Source organism: Delphinus delphis, chromosome 12 (genome assembly GCF_949987515.2).
Source record: "Delphinus delphis chromosome 12, mDelDel1.2, whole genome shotgun sequence".
In the NCBI taxonomy this organism is placed as follows: domain Eukaryota; kingdom Metazoa; phylum Chordata; class Mammalia; order Artiodactyla; family Delphinidae; genus Delphinus; species Delphinus delphis.
Window position 1 is genome coordinate 32,911,126 of NC_082694.2, and position 6,000 is coordinate 32,917,125.

The 6,000-nt window shown below is 41.5% G+C and overlaps 1 protein-coding gene across 2 annotated transcripts in view; it reads left to right on the forward strand.

Moving 5' to 3' along the window:
- Window positions 1-5,797, forward strand: part of C1D (C1D nuclear receptor corepressor) — a 69,533-nt gene extending 63,736 nt beyond the window's left edge. Inside the window, exon 8 of one of the 2 annotated variants that reach the window (XM_060026471.2) lies at window positions 4,990-5,797. The gene's annotated coding sequence lies outside the window, so the exon portion shown is untranslated. The remainder of the gene's footprint in view (window positions 1-4,989) is intronic. The other variant, XM_060026472.2, reaches the window with a different exon arrangement.
- The last annotated feature ends 203 nt before the right edge of the window (window positions 5,798-6,000 follow it).

Genomic DNA, 6,000 nt, shown 5'->3' on the forward strand with positions numbered 1-6,000 from the left:
GAGGCTCCTTCAACTTAAGGCAGATAAGCACTGTAAGATCATTTCCATCTTGACTCAACCACCCACTATTACTAGAGTCCTCTCTCTCCTTCTAAAACCTATAGACTGGTGGTTGTTTTTGAGACTCCAGAGCAAGCAGCCATTTTCAAAGGATGTTTGCTTGCTCAAAATAGACCATCATGACACTGGTATGAGAATGCTTTGTTGTACTCTAGTTGGGTCATGATTTTGTTTGCAGGTGACCTTTCTTAAGCACTCAGGGTGTGTTGTCAGTAAATAAAATGCCTGTCAAATTAGTCACTGACCCTGCAATAAATTCTGAAAAGCTACAAAGGGAACCCAGTTAAGAAAGTCCATATCATCTTCCTCTACAATATGATAAAAATGGAAAGAACAGATGTACATGTGGCCAACAAGCACATGAAAAGTTGCTCAATATCACAGTTATTAGAGAAATGCAAATCAAAACTACAATGAGGTACCACCTCACACCAGTCAGAGTGGCCATCATCAAAAATCTACAAATAATAAATGCTAGAGGGAGTGTGGAGAAAAGGGAACCCTCCTACACTGTTGGTGGGAATGTAAATTGTGCAGCCACTATGGAGAACAGTATGGAGTGTCCTAAAAAAAACTAAAAATGGAGTTACCGTATGATCTAGCAATCCCACTCCTGGGCATATACCCGGAAAAGACAAAAACTCTAATTCAAAAAGATGCACACACCCCAATGTTCATAGCAGCACTATTTACAACAGCCAACACATGGAAGCAACCTAAGTGTCCATCAACAGATGAATGGTTAAAGAAGATGTGGTATATATATACGATCAAATACTACTCAGCCATAAAAAAGAATTAAATAATGCCATTGCAGCAACATGGATAGATGTTGAGATTATCATACTAAGTGAAGTAAGTCAGATAAAGGCAAATATATGCCATCACTTATATGTGGAATCTAAAAAAATAATACAAATGAACTTGTTTACAAAACAGAAACGCACTCACAGACATAGAAAACAAACATATGGTCACTAAAGGGGAAAGGGTGGGGGAGGGATAAAACAGAGTATGGGATTAACAGATACACAGTACTATATATAAAATAGATAAATAGAATGGAAGGAATGGTTACTATTCACCGAGCATGCACAATATATCATGGACTTCACACACATTTCTAACCTTCCGAGGAAATTGGGGATCAATGATGTTAAATGATTTGCTTAATGCTGCTTTGTAAAAAGTAGAGCTAGGATTTGAATACAGATCTTTCCTGCATCAAACATAAGCTTTTCTTACCTGGGGTGTTTTTAAAAAAATGGCTGCAAAATCTTGACTCTTTTAACATTGAGCAGTTCGTCTACATGCCCTCCCTTTAAATCTGGGTGGGCTTGGACTGCTGCAACCAGTAGACTACAACGTAAGTGATGCTATGTGACTTTTGAAGCTGGGTCACAGAAGCCCATGAGCTTCTGCTTTATTTGCTGGAACATTTGGAACCCTGAGCCACCAGGTAAGAAGTCTTCTATTCAGATGCCACCATGCTAGGTAGAAGCCCAAAACACATGGAGTAGCCATATTTGTAAGCATCACAGCTATAGTTGACAGTTCTGGCTAAGCCCAAACTTTGAGACATCCCAGTCCAGGTGCTAGACATGCAACTGAAGCTCTAGATCATTCCAGTCCTCATCATTCAATTACCTCCAAAAGTTCGAATCTTCCCTGCTGAAGCTCAGACACTGTGAATCACGGGTAGATCATCCTCATCATGTCCTGTCCAAATTTCTTTTTTTTTTTTTTTTTGCGGTACGCGGGCCTCTCACTGCTGTGGCCTCTCCCATTGTGGAGCAGAGGCTCCGGACATGCAGGCTCAGCAGCCATGGCTCACGGGCCCAGCCGCTCCACGGCATGTGGGATCTTCCTGGACCGGGGCACGAACCCGTGTCCCCTGCATCGGCAGGCGGACTCTCAACCACTGCCCCATCAGGGAAGCCCCTGTCCAAATTTCTGACCACAGAATCCTGAGCATAATAAAATCTTTGTTGTTTTATACCACTGAATTTGGGGTGATTTACTGTTCAGCAGTATTTTGCAGAGTCGGGACGGATCTTTGGTGTCTACTAAGCTACCTTCTACCTAATAACCAGAATCTCACCTATTTCTAGTTGAGAGGTTACACACTGGTGGTTAATGGCTAAATCTGGCATTCAAAAGGGTTTTGTTTGGCTCTCAGAATTGTGAGATTTAACAATGATTAAATTTTACATGAAACCTGAATTTCCAGCTTCTCTGGGAAAATCAGAAGATCTGGAGACACTGGGCTGGCATCGTGGTAAGAAAACAGTCCTGTGTTTCTGCGTAGCAGCTACCTCCTTCACGTGGGCCTTTGCTCCAAGTGTTAGAGTCCTCAGCACTCACGATTGCATTACTGGCCTTCCTGCCTGCCTGCTTACTGTGAGCATTTGTATTTGTAGACTTGAAAGACAGATGATCTTACAGCCTGTTTTTGAGTGTTGAAAAGTGCTTAAGAATTATTGTTTCTTCCACTTTTATCTTCTAAAATTCAAGTTCAGTTTGCATTATCATAATCTATTTTGCATGTTTAGTAATTATAGTGATATCTGGAATACCTTTTAATGCTATAAAATAGTACAGTTTAAAATAAACATTAAATCCCAAATCTTATATTTAATCATCCATCTGTCGTGATAAAGATGCTTCCATCTTTATGGAAGTCAGAAGTCAGCTAACTGTTTAATTAGGGAAAAAACCCCTCTATCTTGCCCTCAGCTTTGAAAAAGAAGGCTATCCTTCAATTGTGGACTTAATGTCGACTCTATTTAGGACTTATGAATGGATTTGTTTTGGGGGAAGACCCTTCTTTACCAGAGCCCTTTCTGGAAGAGAATTTGGATTTTGGCATGGATCCATCCCTCTGTGGTTCCTGAGTTGAAACCCAGCTCTTTTGTGTAGCCATGATAAGTCATTTGATTTAGGAGAGACATCAGGGAAAGTAGCAGCTATTTACTTTGCTAGGGTTAGTAGAATACTAATGTGACTGCTTGCTAAGAGTCTGAAGGGGGAAGAGGAAGAGAAAAAGAATTTTCATATTTACTGAACACTTAACTCAGACCAGAGCAGACTAACCCATATATTTTTTCATTGGCAGTCTGACAGAAGGAAATGTCTTAAATTTTTTTTTCAGTTAAACTTCAAGATTAAAGAACAGGGGAAGTGATTACCAAGGGAAGTTGTGGAAACTCTTTGTCTAGAGACGTTTAATAAAAAACAAAGCTTTCTAGACAGGAGAAATCATTCCAACTTTGGAGTGGGGCAGAGGCAGGCAATAAGGAAGGCCAAGGAAAACTTGATGACCTTTTGAAAACTCCATTAAAGCTTTAATAGCTGTTGTATATTTTGATCAGTGGCCACAGACCCATAGCAGAAGGCTTTAACAAATTTGACTTGAAATTGGGTGTGTATTGGATGGTCATTACTTATTACAGCTAATAGGTGTTTACTGTTAGCATTGTGTTCTTATGAGGCTAATGCAATTTTGACACCCACCCATGGCTTCAGATTATGTCTTTGGCCCTGTTCAGCATGATGTAAATCGCAAAGGGGACTGTCTACCTCATAGGCAAAGTGACACATAACAACGCAATGGTTTTGGCTTCTGACTTTTACATTTAGGTTTCACATCTTAGGAGAACTGTTGAAGTCAGTACATGGATACTTGCTGAGAGGGGTTCCAACAAGGAGCCATGGGTGCTGATTATGATAGTGATTTTGGTCATTAGAAATCAGCATTGAATGACTAACTCCAGAAAGTCATGGAGGGACACACAATGACACAGACTCTGTCCAGGAAACAAGCATTCCATTTTCTAGTATTCCAAAAACTGAAACAGTAATACAACTTTCTTCCCATTTAGTGGCTATGTGAATCTTCTTCCTTCCTTTCAAAGAAATGTTAATCCAGTCCTTTACATCTGATGACTAATGCCTGTCCCACTGTGGTGGATGCTGTGATGTACTTGCTTTCTTCAGGAATGAAAAGCTTCATTCCCCAGTCTGTGGGACCATTACTAGCAGAAACTCCCCAGCTGCCAGGCCCCTCCTGGTTTGCCTTGGTAGAAGAAAACCACACCCAAAGTTACCATCCTTCCAGGGGTAATACATATCACATCCAATCACTGATCAAAGTCAGGATATACAAAATTCCCCAAAACCACCCTCATTCCTGACACTAATTCCAGAGTTTGGGCATCTCTAGGACTACTCTCAAGTTTAATAATTCACTAGAAAGACTCACAGAACTCACTGAAATCTGTTATGATCATGGTTACAGTTTATTACAATGAAAGGATACAGATTGAAATCATCCATGGTAGAGACTCACAGGATAGAGTCCAGGAAAGTTCCACTCATGGAGCTTCCAGTCATCCTCTCCCAGGGGAATTGCAGACAGCACTAAATTCCCTAGCAACAATATGTGACAAAATCCATGGAGTATTGCCAGCCAGGTAAGCGCACCTGAGCCTTAGTGTCCAGAGTTTTTATTTGGGGTTCAATCACATGGACATGGTTGACTGCCCACATGGCTGACATCAGTCTCCAACTTCACTAGAGATCAAGCTGATACCTGTGACCCAATAAACCTACCGTAAATCACATTGTGAAACTATCTGCTGTGGCCCAAGGCTTTTAGGTAAATAAAAACACTTTTACCAGGCAGGACATTCCAAGGGCTTAGTTATGACCTTCCAGGAGCTTGGGACAAAGGCAAGACTTCTCTTTGGACCAGGTTACTTTTTTTACTACACAGGACATAAAGACTCCCTCCCTCAACCTGGGACAATTTTGAAGGGTCATACTAGTTTCAGAGCTCACTGGAGGGTGAGCTGAATCCTCCTTTGAGGTTGTGGTGTGGCACGACTTGTGCCTCTACCCAATCCTGTTTTCCTCCCTTTGCTTCCACAGGTGTTAATTCCAAGCTCGCTTCCTAGTAATTCACCAGCATGCTATTCTCCAGCTCAGGATCCACTTCCAAGGGAACCCAGCTTGCAACCGTCGGTGCCACAAGTGGTCAAGAAAGCAGATGCTGGAGTGAGATTTTAGAGCTGGATCACTTGCTGCCCAGTTGCCGATAAAGAGTCCATCACCAGAAGAAGGTAAACAGTTAACTCCTGGCACAAATAACAACATAGCAGTGCCACAGTTAAAAGTTTCACTGGCAGTGAATTAGAATTGCATGCTGGTGGAAAAGAATGCAGGTGCTGAGAAATACTGGGGTAATATTAACTATAAGAAGATGGAACTGTGTGTCTATTGTTATCTGATGTTCTGGAAAAAGATAATAAGAAGCAAATGATTAATCAGCAATTGAAAGCTAAGTGTGAAACCTAGAGGGCCTTCATGGTAGCATATAAATAGGCTTTCATCTCTTTCTGGGGATGGTAAAGGGAGGCAGCACTAGGGTGACCAACTATCCTAGTTTGTTTGGGACTCAGGGGGTTCCCATTTTGTGGGGCATTCAGTTTTCAAACCAGGAAAGCCCAGGAAGACCGAGATAAGTTGGTCATCCTAAGTGATAAAGAAAAACGGACCAGGCCCAGTGATGCACTGGCAGAAATGAGTGCCAGTCTTCAAGATCTAAAGATGCAAGATATTTCCCATCATATTCCCATTGAATTCATCAGACTGACACCTGAGAAATCCAGACAAATCCTGGAGACTGGTAGTAGACTACTGCAAACTCACCCAAGTAGTAGCTCTGATTTCTACTGTGGTCTTTTAAAAAATAAATAAATAAATATATTTATTTATTTATTTATTTTTGGTTGTGTTGGGTCTTCATTGCTGAGTGCGGGCTTCCTGTAGTTGCAGTGAGTGGGGGCTACTCTTTGTTGCAATACGTGGGCTTCTCATTGTAGTGGCTTCTCTCATTGTGGAGCACGGGCTGTAGGTGGGTGGGCTTCAGTAATTGTGGCA